The sequence below is a fragment of the Ranitomeya variabilis genome, chromosome 4 (assembly GCF_051348905.1).
Source record: "Ranitomeya variabilis isolate aRanVar5 chromosome 4, aRanVar5.hap1, whole genome shotgun sequence".
Taxonomy (NCBI): Eukaryota; Metazoa; Chordata; class Amphibia; order Anura; family Dendrobatidae; genus Ranitomeya; species Ranitomeya variabilis.
Window position 1 is genome coordinate 683008432 of NC_135235.1, and position 13052 is coordinate 683021483.

A 13052-nucleotide genomic window follows, 5' to 3' on the forward strand; every position below is an offset into this window, starting at 1 on the left:
GGTCCCCCCACAATAGCCAGCAGCAGCGGAGCCCCCCAAAATCCCACACACAGGGGTCCCCCCACAATAGCCAGCAGCAGCGGAGCCCCCCAAAATCCCACACAGGGATCCCCCCACAATAGCCAGCAGCAGCGGAGCCCCCCAAAATCCCACACACAGGGGTCCCCCCACAATAGCCAGCAGCAGCGGAGCCCCCCAAAATCCCACACACAGGGGTCCCCCCACAATAGCCAGCAGCAGCGGAGCCCCCCAAAATCCCACACAGGGATCCCCCCACAATAGCCAGCAGCAGCGGAGCCCCCCAAAATCCCACACAGGGGTCCCCCCACAATAGCCAGCAGTGGAGCCCCCCAAAATCCCACACAGGGGCCTCCCCACAATAGCCAGCAGCAGCGGAGCCCCCCAAAATCCCACACACAGGTCGCCCCACTAACCTCCATCCATGGCGTCCACAAGCTTTCATGCTGCTTTCCTTTGCCGCCTTGGTAGATGCTAGAGTGTATGGGCTCCTTCCAGGTGTGACGTCATTTCCGGGGGCGTGTCCTATCAGGAGGGGGGCGTGTTCTCCAAGGCGGCAAAGGAAAGCAGCATGACAGCTTGTGGACGCCATGGAGGTCAGTGGTTTCAGGGTGAAAAATGCTACTTGCCGATCGCTATTCGCTATTGGGGGGAGGCCCTGTGGTGGTCGACCTACTTGTCTGTGTGGGGAGTGACCCGTGGTGGGGTTTTGGGGGGTGTTGCTGGCTATTGTGGGGGACCCCTGTGGTGTGGTTTTGGGGGGCTCCGCTGTGGTAGGATTTTGGGGGGCCTCCGCTGCTGCTAGCTATTGTGGGGGATCCCTGCAGTAGGATTTTGGGGGGCTCCGCTGCTGCTGGCTATTGTGGGGGACCCCTGTGGTGGGATTTTAGGGGGCTCTGCTGCTGCTGGCTATTGTGGGGGACCCCTGTGGTGGGATTTTGGGGGGCTCTGCTGCTGGCTATTGTGGGGGATCCCTGCGGTGGGATTTTGGGGGGCTCCGCTGCTGCTGGCTATTGTGGGGGACCGCTGCGGTGTGGTTTTGGGGGGCTCCGCTGCTGCTGGCTATTGTGGGGGACCGCTGCAGTTTTGGTGGGCTCCGCTGCTGCTGGCTATTGTGGGGGACCCCTGTGGTGGGATTTTGGTGGGCTCCGCTGCTGCTGGCTATTGTGGGGGACCCCTGCAGTGGGATTTTGGGGGGCTCCGCTGCTGGCTATTGTGGGGGACCGCTGCGGTGTGGTTTTGGGGGGCTCCGCTGCTGCTGGCTATTGTGGGGGACCGCTGCAGTTTTGGTGGGCTCCGCTGATGCAGGCTATTGTGGGGGACCCCTGTGGTGGGATTTTGGTGGGCTCCGCTGCTGCTGGCTATTGTGGGGGACCCCTGCGGTGGGATTTTGGTGGCCTCTGCTGCTGCTGGCTATTGTGGGGGACCGCTGCGGTGTGGTTTTGGGGGGCTCCGCTGCTGCTGGCTATTGTGGGGGACCCCTGTGGTGGGATTTTGGTGGGCTCTGCTGCTGCTGGCTATTGTGGGGGATCCCTGCTGTGGGATTTTGGGGGGCTCCGCTGCTGCTGGCTATTGTGGGGGACCCCTGCGGTGGGATTTTGGTGGGCTCTGCTGCTGTTGGCTATTGTGGGGGACTGCTGCGGTGTGGTTTTGGGGGGGCTCCGCTGCTGCTGGCTATTGTGGGGGGACCCCTGTGGTGGGGTTTTGGTGGGCTCCGCTGCTGCTGGCTATTGTGGGGGATCCCTGCTGTGGGATTTTGGGGGGGCTCCGCTGCTGCTGGCTATTGTGGGGAACCCCTGCGGTGGCATTTTGGGGGGCTCCGCTGCTGCTGGCTATTGTGGGGGACCGGTGTGGTTTTGGGGGGCTCCGCTGATGCTGGCTATTGTGGGGGACCCCTGTGGTGGGATTTTGGTGGGCTCCGCTGCTGCTGGCTATTGTGGGGGACCCCTGCGGTGGGATTTTGGGGGGCTCCGCTGCTGCTGGCTATTGTGGGGGACCGCTGCTGTGTGGTTTTGGGGGGCTCCGCTGCTGCTGGCTATTGTGGGGGACCGCTGCAGTTTTGGTGGGCTCCGCTGCTGCTGGCTATTGTGGGGGACCCCTGCGGTGGGATTTTGGTGGGCTCCACTGCTGCTGGCTATTGTGGGGGACCCCTGCGGTGGGATTTTGGTGGGCTCCGCTGCTGCTGGCTATTGTGGGGGACCCCTGTGGTGTGGTTTTGGGGGGTTCCGCTGCTGGCTATTGTGGGGGACCCCTGTGGTGTGGTTTTGGTGGGCTCCGCTGCTGCTGGCTATTGTGGGGGACCCCTGTGGTGGGGTTTTGGTGGGCTCCGCTGCTGCTGGCTATTGTGGGGGACCCCTGTGGTGAGGTTTTGGTGGGCTCCGCTGCTGCTGGCTATTGTGGGGGACCCCTGTGGTGGGGTTTTGGTGGGCTCCGCTGCTGATGGCTATTGTGGGGGACCCCTGTGGTGGGATTTTGGTGGGCTCCGCTGCTGCTGGCTATTGTGGGGGATCCCTGCTGTGGGATTTTGGGGGGCTCCGCTGCTGCTGGCTATTGTGGGGGACCCCTGCGGTGGGATTTGGGGGGGCTCTGCTGCTGCTGGCTATTGTGGGGGACTCCTGCGGTGGGATTTTGGGAGGCTCCGCTGCTGCTGGCTATTGTGGGGGACCCCTGTGGTGGGCTTTTGGGGGGACCTGCTGCTGCTTGCTATTGTGGGATTTTGTGGGGGGGACTGCTGCTGGCTGTTGTGGTGGACTTGTGTGGTAGGCAACCTGCTTTTGTGAGGGGGGCTGCAGGCTATTGGGGGACCCCTGACCTGCTTGTGGGGGGGGCGACCTGCTGCATGCAATTGGGGGTGACCCATTTTAGTGGGGGGGTGACCTGCTTGTGGGGGGGGACCTGCTGCTGGCAATTGGGGGGACCCCTGTGGTGGGATTTAGGGGTGACCTGCTTATGGGGAGACTTGTTTGGGGTGGGAGACCTGCTGCTGGCTATTGGGGTGACCCCTGTGGTGTGATTTGGGGGCGACCTGCATGCGGGGGACCCCTTTTAGTGAGGGTGACCTGCTTATGGTTGGGTTTGGGGGGGCGACCTGCTTGTGGAGGGGTGACCTGCTGATGGCTATTGATGGGCCCCTGTGGTGGGGTTTGGGGGTGACCTGCTGGCTATTGTTGGGGACCCCTGTGGTGGGGTTTGGAGGTGACGTGCTGCTTACGGGGTGGACCCCTTTTAGTGGGGGCGACCTGCTGCTGGCTATTGGGGAGACCCTGGTGATGGGGTATGAGGGCGACATGCTTGTGGTCGGGTTTTGGGAGGGCGTGACCTGCTGTCTATTGGGGGGGACCCTTGTGGTGGATGTGGGGGGAGACCTGCTGCAAGCTATTGGGGGACCCCTGTGGTGGGATGCGGGGGTGACCTGCTTGTGGTGGGATGTGGGGAGGCGACCTGCATGTGAGGGGTGACCTGCTGCAGGCTATTTGGGGGACCCCTGTGGTGAGATTTGAGGGCGACCTGCTTGTCGTTGAATGTGGGGAGGCGACCTGCTTGTCGTTGAATGTGGGGAGGCGACCTGCTTGTCGTTGAATGTGGGGAGGCGACCTGCTTGTCGTTGAATGTGGGGAGGCGACCTGCTTGTCGTTGAATGTGGGGAGGCGACCTGCTTGTCGTTGAATGTGGGGAGGCGACCTGCTTGTCGTTGAATGTGGGGAGGCGACCTGCTTGTCGTTGAATGTGGGGAGGCGACCTGCTTGTCGTTGAATGTGGGGAGGCGACCTGCTTGTCGTTGAATGTGGGGAGGCGACCTGCTTGTCGTTGAATGTGGGGAGGCGACCTGCTTGTCGTGGAATGTGGGGAGGCGACCTGCTGCTGGCTATTGGGGGGATCCCGTGGTGGGATTTGGGGATGACCTGCTGCTTACAGATGGAACCCTTTTATTGGGGGGTGACCTGCTGCTTACTGGGGGATCCCTTTTATTGGGGGCGACCTGCTTATGGGTTGGGTTTGGGGGGGGGGCTGAAGAGGGTTTAGGCTGGGTGGGGGGTGGACATCGAAGGGGGTGTGTGCTGGGTGGGGGGGTCCACGTCCGATGGGTGTTGGATGTCCGATGGGGGTTTGTGGGGGTTGGACGTCCGATGGGGGTTTGTGCTCGGGAGGGGGGGTCCACGTGTGATGGGGGTTTGTGCGGGGTGGGGGGTCTGCATCTGGGGGTTTGCTGGGTGGGGGGTTCCGCGTCCGGTGGGGGTTGGACGTCCGATGGTGGTTTGTGGGGGTTGGACGTCCGATGGGGGTTGGACGTCCGATGGGGGTTTGTGGGGGTTGGACGTCCGATGAGAGTTTAAGCTGGGGTGGCGTTCGATTGGAGGGGGTGTCTGATGGGATTTATGGTTGGGGCAGGGGGCGCCATGTTTGGATTTACGCTTGAGGGGAGGGAATGTCTGGTGGGCTTTGGATTTATCCTGTGGGGTCCGCTGGTTAATGTGAGGTGGATGTTCCTGACTGGGGGAGCAAGGTTATGCTGTGTGGCCATCTGGTTGATGTGGGGGGGGGGGGCTAATGCTTCATTGGGGTACACAAAAAAAATATGAGTGTATGCTGCTTATGCTATGCAAAAAAAAAAGGTATTTCCCTGTAGAGTAGGCCACACCACCAACTGGCACGAAGCTAATCCTTTGTAGCTTAATGTCAGTAGGAGGCAGACATGGGTCTGGACCACCCAGCTCAGTTCTGACTTAGGTTTTTTTGGGGGGGGGGTTATTAACGATTTTCCTTTTTCTTTTTTTTTTTTTTTTTTTTTTTTTTTCAGATACGGCTTTTGAGGGCGACAGTGGAATTGTCACTCTAATCTCCCACCTAGAATTGTCACTACCATATCATCTGTGGTCTACGAGGCAAGGCCCTAACACATCAAAAGTGTTTGTGGTTCCCCAGAGGACGGTCCATGCCACGAATCCCCCTACCCTCTGCCCCCCCCAGAGCCAGATAGAGTAGGGAGGGAAGACTAATCCGTTATGTGCCAGCCGCCGAAAGGTCTGCGTCCAGGTTATTCCATGCCCATCTTCATCATCGGTCTGTGAAGAATGATGTGTGACCTTCAGGACAGGTATATCCTACCAGGCAGTGAGGGGGCTACTTTAAAAAAAAAAAAAAAAAAAAAAAAATGGAAAGGACAGGACAAGTATGTCCTAGTTTGCCCCTGAGCAATATGGACATCTTCTGGGGAAACCTTCCTATTCATGCAGCCTCCATGTTTTCCAGAGGCTCCTGTGACCCTGCTCTTAAAATATCCAGGCTTCGGTCTAGGCCTTCTCTGGTGGCCGGTCCACACCGCCAGTGCCCTGAATAATCATGCACACCAACTTTCTAGTGTGTCCTACTCTGCACCTATCAGTTTAAGAGTACTTCGCTTCTGCAACAGAGGACTAAAGTCTGCCTCCCAAGACATCTGCTGTTCAATTTTGGTTGTTTTGGAAATGTTCTGTCCAAAAAACCGACGGGACAACTCTCCGACCCGCCAGGAAAAGATGAGACCTTCCTTTAGGCCAACCCCCTCCTGGCATCCATGAACCCACCAGCACTGGTCTGCTAGGCCTGGATCTAGCAGACTCTCTTCGACATGATGGGGCGTTCCCACCTTGGATGTTTCTCAGGGTCGGCTGCCGTGTCCTTCACAATTCAAGGCCGGTATTACGATCTCTGGTCTGGGACACCGAAACCTCAGACATCGGAGGCAGGCCTGGGGGGAACAGAGCCACATACCAAACCGACAGTCCAACCCGCATGCACCAACAGCATACTACAGTTTTACAATACTTTAGAAATGCATAAAATGAAACAAGCAAAGGCATAAAGTTATTCAATGCAAAAAAATGCAGTTTTATAAAATTGGAAATGTTTCTATATCTAATGGTAAAATGATATTTATCCAGTATTTCTATAAGTAAAAGTCTGAGATTTCTGTGGGAAATGGTCATTTGTTCCTCTTAAACCAGTTCTGAATGTAAATAAAACATTGCTCTGATGAAGTCTCCACATTGTATTTTCGCCTTTCATTTCATGCGCAGGGCAGGACAAGCCCATGATGTATCTGTGTAACACATGGTAGGTGCTATAATAACAGCCGTAGGCTGGTTTCACACCAGCGTTCGGCAGGGCTGCGGATTGCAGCCTTCTTCCTCCGTTATGGCTACTTTCACACTAACGTCGCTTGCTGTACGTCTCAATGCATCGTTTTGGAGAAAAAACGCATCCTGCAAAGTTGCCTGCATGATGCGTTTTTTCTCCATAGACTTTCATTAGCAACACATTGGGACGGATTGCCACACGTCGCATCCATCATGCGACAGATGCGTCGTGTTTTGGCGGACCGTCGGCACAAAAAAAGTTCCATGTAACTTTTTTGTGCGTCGAGTCCGCCATTTTCGACCGCGCATGCGTGGCCGAAACTCCGCCCCCTCCTCCCCGGAACTCACAATAGGCCCCGGATGCGTTGTAAAACTGCCTCCGCTGCCCACGTTGTTCTACATAAAACACACTGTCCGTCGGGCCGACGGTTTGCGACTGCCCGTACCGACTGACTAGTGTGAAAGTAGCCTTAGCCCTGCTCACTGCCACAACTCTTCATTCAGTTCCGCCTACGTCTGCATGCGTCCTGCATACCCTATCTTTAATATTGGGTACGCAGGCCAAGCGGATGCCTCCGCATGCTTTGTTTCAACGCTGCGCCGACTGCAATAAAATGCAACATGTTGCGTTCGACGCAGTTCAGCGCATCTTCAAAATGAGGCATGCCTGTGTACCCAATGTTAGATAGGGGACGCATGCAGACTTAGGCGGAGCTGAAGGAAGAGGCGCAGCAGTGGGCGGGGCTTAATGGAGGAAGAAGGCTGACGAACGCTGGTGTGAAACCTGCCTGAGACAGGTAAGCCACTTTTGAAACAGTGTTCACATGTACAAGCTCTTAGCCCCTTTGTGGCGTGGCCAATTTTTTAAAATCTGACCAGTGTCACTTTATATAGTAATAACTCTGGAATGCTTCAACATCCCATTGATTTTGAGTTTAATTTTTTTTTTTCGTGTTATATTAGACTTTATGATAATGGTATACTTGAGTTGATATGTTTTGATTTATTTTGTAAAAAATCAGAAATTTTACAAATTTTAAAAAATATAAATTTTTTATGATTTTCCCTTTAAGGCCGGAGTCACACTAGAGAGGAATACGGACGAGTGCTATGCGAGAAAAAAATCGCACAGCGCTCAGACCAATGTTAATCTCCCATCACTTTTTTTTTCACGGCCGTATATGTGCGAGTGAAATTGCAGTATGCTGTGATTTGCACCGTATATCAGCCGAGACTCGCCAATGAAAGTCTATTTGTGCAAGAAAAACTCACACCACACGGGCCATCAGTGTGACTTGCGAGAAATACGCAACGGTGTCCTTTGAAAGGCCGACAATTCAGGTGCAGTGTACAGTAAAATCACACTGACAGGTTACAATAGAATAGACATATACACACACAGTATAGGTGTATATAAAATCTAAAGAGATACACTACAGACCAAAAGTTTGGACACACCTCATTTAAAGATTTTTCTGTATTTCATGACTGAAAATTGTATATTCACACTGAAGGCATCAAAACTATGAATTAACACATGTGGAATTATATACTTAATTTCAGTTTCACACTTTTTTGTTATGTCTTATATTCTAGGTTCTTCAAAGTAGCCACCTTTTTCTTTGATGACTGCTTTTCACACTCTTGGCATTCTCTTGATGAGCTGCAAGAGGTAGTCACTGGGAATGATTTTCACTTCACAGGTGTGCCCTGTCAGGTTAATAAGTGGGATTTCCAGGTCACCACCTGACAGCACCATGGAGGACGTCCTTCTTATCCGCAGTGGGACAGGAAACCACGAGAGTTCAAAAGGACCCTCCCCCTTCCACCCTTCAGTGTTTTTCCTGTCCCACTGTGGATGGGAACGACGAGAGTCCCGTCAGTTCCGTGCAGACAGCGTGGATCGGGGGGGCTCGGCCTCTTCCTTCCCGCTGGAAGAATCTGCCAAGCTGATACCCGTAATATAGGGTCACTCAGCTTTAACCAGTGTAAGCGCTGCTCCTGGTTTATGGGTCGCTTCCCCCCTGGGGGCTCTCGACCCTGGACGCAAGAACCACGATGTACCTGCAGGATGGCGCCTCTGCGGGGCGGTGTCCTGACCAAGCGCTTCGGGGGTATGGCAGGTCATCCTGGAGAGCGGGAATCGACGTGACGGTAGGGGAGCGCGGCGCTTCGGAGATCGCGCTCCTGCACGAGTCACTTCCGGTTCACGGCTGCTGCGCTCGTCACTTCCGGGTCGCGGCCGGCAGCATGAGTTCGGCGTCTTTCATCTCCTTCTACCCTGAAGAGTGGGAGGTCCGGAACATGGCGGCAGCGGTATAAAAGGTATGTGTGGGCTGGGGTGGCTTGTCGAGCGAAAATGGAGGATAATCCAAAGCTTGATACGCTGCAGGAGCCCCAGGCGCATGTAAGTCCCAGGCCCTGCCCTCTCATAAAGGAGACCTTATAAGGAATTACCCCTTTATATATATTATATATTATAGGCCTCAACGGTTAAGAGATCTGGGAGAGGCAAGAAATGTCCCCTCTGTGCCATAAAACTGAAAGACTCCTGGCAGAAGTCCTTATGCGAGTCATGCACCAGTCGTATCTTGGGGGAAGAGCAGGCCGCTCTGATGACGAACATGAGGACCATAATCAGAGAAGAAGTGCAGGCTTCAATATCCGGCCTATCGCTTCCCCAGCCCATGCAGCCTGACCCCCAGGATTCCCAGAAATCCAGAAAAAGGCAGAGAGAATCTGATCTGTCGTCCGTGGACAGCTCTTTCGAATCCGACCTAGAGGAGGAGGAATTGAGCAGAGATCCCCCAGAGAAGGGGAAAAGATATCTTTTCTCATCTAATGATATTGAGGAACTGTTGGGTGCTGTTAGACAGACTATGCAGATTGAAGAACCCACGTCTACCCCTTCAGTGCAGGACGAGATGTTTGGGGGGCTGCGCTCTCACACCTCAAAGGTCTTTCCTGTCAATGCTCACATTCGCTCTATGATTATAGAGGAATGGGAGGAGGCAGAAAAGAAATTGTCAATTCCTAAGGACTTTAGACTCCGCCTCCCCTTCAATCACGAAGATGTCAAGGACTGGGAGGACATCCCAAAGATTGACATTCCTCTGGCAAAGGTTTCCAAGAGAACCGCCATTCCATTCGAGGACTCCTCTAATTTAAAGGAGCCGATGGATCGAAAAGCGGATGGACTCTTAAAGAGGTCCTGGGAGAGTTCGGCAGCAGTAATCCGCACGAACATAGCGGCCACGTCTGTAGCACGGGCGATGCATTTATGGGTAGACGACTTGAAGGATCAGTTATCGTCCAAAACCCCTAGAGAAACCATTATTAATGCAATTCCTCTGTTGAAGCTGGCAACCGGTTTTTTAGCAGATGCTACAGCAGAATCGGTTAGGTTTACGGCCAGGGGTCAGTCTTTGTCGAATGCAGCCAGACGTGCTATTTGGTTGAAAAATTGGTCAGGTGACGTTCATTCTAAGAACAAGCTGTGCGCCATCCCGTTCTTAGGAGGAAGGGTCTTCGGACCTATCCTTGACGACATCCTGGAAAAAGCCTCTGACGAAAAGAAGGGGTTTCCAGAGGAAAAAAAGAGAAAATACCAGCCCTTTCGCAGACCCTATTACGGTCAGAGGTCAGACTACAGGGGTAAAGGCAAGCAGGGGAGGTGGAGCTACCAAAAAGGGGGAGACAGAGACAGGAACAGGTACAGGGATTCAGGTCCCTCAACTTCCAAAACAGAATTTCGAAAGAAATGACGCCATCAGAATAGGAGGGCGACTATTGGGCTTTCAGGTACCATGGGAAAAAATTACCAAAAGTCCTTGGGTCCGCCAGATCATTTCTCAGGGGTACAAAATAGAGTTCAGCTCTCTTCCCCCAGAAAAATACTTCGTGTCCAACATACATCTCTCTTCCGTCTCCCCTATGTGGTCGGACATTCAGGATCTTCTGCAGATGGCAGCAATATCCCCAGTTCCTCAGGGGGAAATAGGAAGGGGTCATTATTCAGGCCTCTTCTCTATAAAAAAGCCCTCCGGAGAATCCAGAACCATAATAAACCTCAAACCCCTGAACAAATTTCTGGTGTACAAGAGGTTCAAAATGGAATCCATTCGTTCCACAATTCCCCTTTTAGGCAAAGACATGGTAATGTGCACTTTAGACCTAAAAAGTGCATATTACCATGTTCCAATTTACAGAGATCACCAAAGATATCTCAGATTTGCGGTAGAAAAAGACGGAAAGATCTACCATTACCAGTTTTGCTGCCTTCCCTTTGGGTTAGCAACAGCGCCCAGGGTCTTTACAAAAATCGTTGTGGAGATAGTGGCTTATCTGAGAAATCAGAATGTCACGATAGTACCCTATCTAGACGATTTCCTTCTGACAGCAGATTCGGTGGGGCAGCTCAGGATCGACTGTCAATTCGTGATCTCCACTCTGCAGAATTTAGGCTGGGTGGTAAACTGGTCAAAATCCCACCTAACCCCCAGATCGAGAATAAAATTTCTAGGTGTTATCCTAGACTCAAACGCCAGAGTGTCTTTTCTTCCAGACAAGAAGCGGGTCGACATTATAAGAAAAATTCACCATTTTTCAAGAAGCCGAGTGTCCATCAGAGACGCAATGAAGATCCTAGGAATGATGACGGCCTGCATTCCTTGCGTCAACTGGAGCCAATTTCATTCTCGTCACCTACAGAGAGCAGTCCTCACTTCCTGGGACAGAAGACAGACGTCTCTGGACAGGGAGTTCCGTCTTTCCCATCAGGTCAGAAGATCTCTCCGATGGTGGACGGTCCCAGAGAACCTACAGATCGGGGTACCATGGATCCTCTCTCCAGCTATCACTGTGACCACAGACGCAAGTCAACAGGGATGGGGTGGTCATGTCCTAGGAAGATTTTATCAAGGACAATGGAGCCCAGAGGAAAGGATGAATTCCTCGAACCACAGAGAACTCCACGCGGTCTGGAAGGTCCTCTATTCAGCCCAACATCTGCTAGAGAACAAGCACCTGAAAGTCTTCTCGGACAATACGACGACGGTAGCCTTCCTACGTCATCAGGGAGGTCCGAGGCATTTAAGATTACAGCATCTTGCAGATCGAATATTCAGGTGGGCGGAGGGAAGAGTCCTCTCGATTTCAGCAGTTCACCTGGAAGGATCAAGGAACCAGGTGGCGGATTTTCTGAGCAGAAAAAGGCTGTCAGCCATAGAATGGGAACTGAACAACGAAGTTTTCATCGATCTATGCCAGCGATGGGGAACTCCAGAAGTGGATCTATTCGCCACCAGAGAGAACGCAAAGGTCAGAACCTTCTACTCTCTAAACCCTCGGGAAGATCCGACAGGAGTGGATGCACTCTCCCAGTCTTGGAGCAGGGGTCTCCTTTACGCCTTTCCCCCTCTTGCACTTATCCCAAGAATCCTGAGGAAGATATACGAGGACAGAGCTCGGGTCATCCTGGTGGTTCCGTTTTGGCCCAAGAGGAGCTGGTTCCCCTTGTTGAAAAAACTAGCAGTGGAAGAACCTCTATTCCTTCCAAAAAGAAAAGATCTACTTCTCCAGGGCCCGGTTCTTCATCAGAACCCAGACAGCCTCCAGTTAGCGGCTTGGATCCTGAGCGCCAGATCTTGAAAGCAAGAGGTCTATCGGAAGAAGTCATCTCCGTTCTCCAAGCAAGTAGAAAACCTGTGACCTCTGCAATTTATTTAAAAATTTGGAAGAGGTTCTGCAGTTTTTGTGGAGATACGATAGTTGATCTTGATTGCCCTAACATTCCCAAGATCCTTGATTTCTTGCAGGAAGGGTTTAGAAAGGGTCTAAAACCAAGTACTCTGAGGGTCCAGGTGGCAGCCCTCAGTGTATTTTATGACTCCTCTCTAGCCTCCCATCCCTGGATTGCTCGTTTTTCCAGGGCAGTCTCAAGACTGAGACCCTTGATCAGGAAAACCATCCCTCCTTGGGATCTTAACCTGGTCCTTAATGAGTTATGCAAAGATCCCTTTGACTTAGCTGAGGATATAAACATCTCTAATCTTTCCCTCAAAACGGCGTTCCTAGTGGCCATTACGTCAGCTAAAAGACTAGGGGAACTCCAGGCTCTCTCTGTTCAAAACCCCTATCTGCAGATTTTTGAGGATAGGCTGGTTCTAAAGCTGGATCCAGCCTTCCTTCCGAAAGTCGTCTCAGACTCAAACATAAATCAGGAGGTAGTACTTCCATCTTTCTGTCAGTTTCCCAAAAACCAGAAAGAAAGGTTTTATCATAACTTGGATGTTAGGGAAACTGTCCTTAAGTATTTAGAGGCGACTAGGGCATGGAGACAGGATACTAATTTATTCATTCTATTTGGAGGCCCAAATAAGGGGAAAAAAGCCTCAAAATCTACCATCGCTAGATGGATAAAGTCCACTATTAGCCTAGCTTATAAAGCACAGGGTAAGAATCCCCCAGACAACTTAAAAGCTCATTCGTCTAGGGCAATGGCCACCTCATGGGCAGAGAAAGGGGGCGCTTCGGCAGATCAGATCTGCAGGGCTGCCTCTTGGTCCAGTCTTAGTACCTTTTCCAGGCATTACAAACTAGACGTTGTGTCATCTCAGCTAGCCTTTGGCAGGAAGGTGCTTCACGCAGTAGTCCCGCCCTAGAACCAAAAAGTCTCCTTTGGTACTTCTCCATGGTGCTGTCAGGTGGTGACCTGGAAAACGGTAATTAGACATACCGGTAATTATATTTCCAGGAATCCATCCTGACAGCACTGGTAGTTCCCTCCCTATATTACATGTAATACATACCTATGTGAAGTAACATTTGTATACATGTTTGTTGTGTTCAAATAAATTCTTTTTGCATCCATCCAGAAGTATTACTTGGAAAATCACTGAAGGGTGGAAGGGGGAGGGT

General features: G+C 52.5%; 1 protein-coding gene and 1 long non-coding RNA gene across 2 annotated transcripts in view; both read left to right on the forward strand.

Moving 5' to 3' along the window:
- LOC143766395 (uncharacterized) overlaps positions 1-13052 on the forward strand; it is a 63402-nt gene that overhangs the window by 25807 nt on the left and 24543 nt on the right. The window lies entirely within an intron of this gene.
- Positions 531-6042, forward strand: LOC143766387 (uncharacterized). Its single transcript, XR_013213562.1, has 2 exons — positions 531-614; positions 4817-6042. It is a non-coding gene; the product is annotated as an uncharacterized LOC143766387 (long non-coding RNA).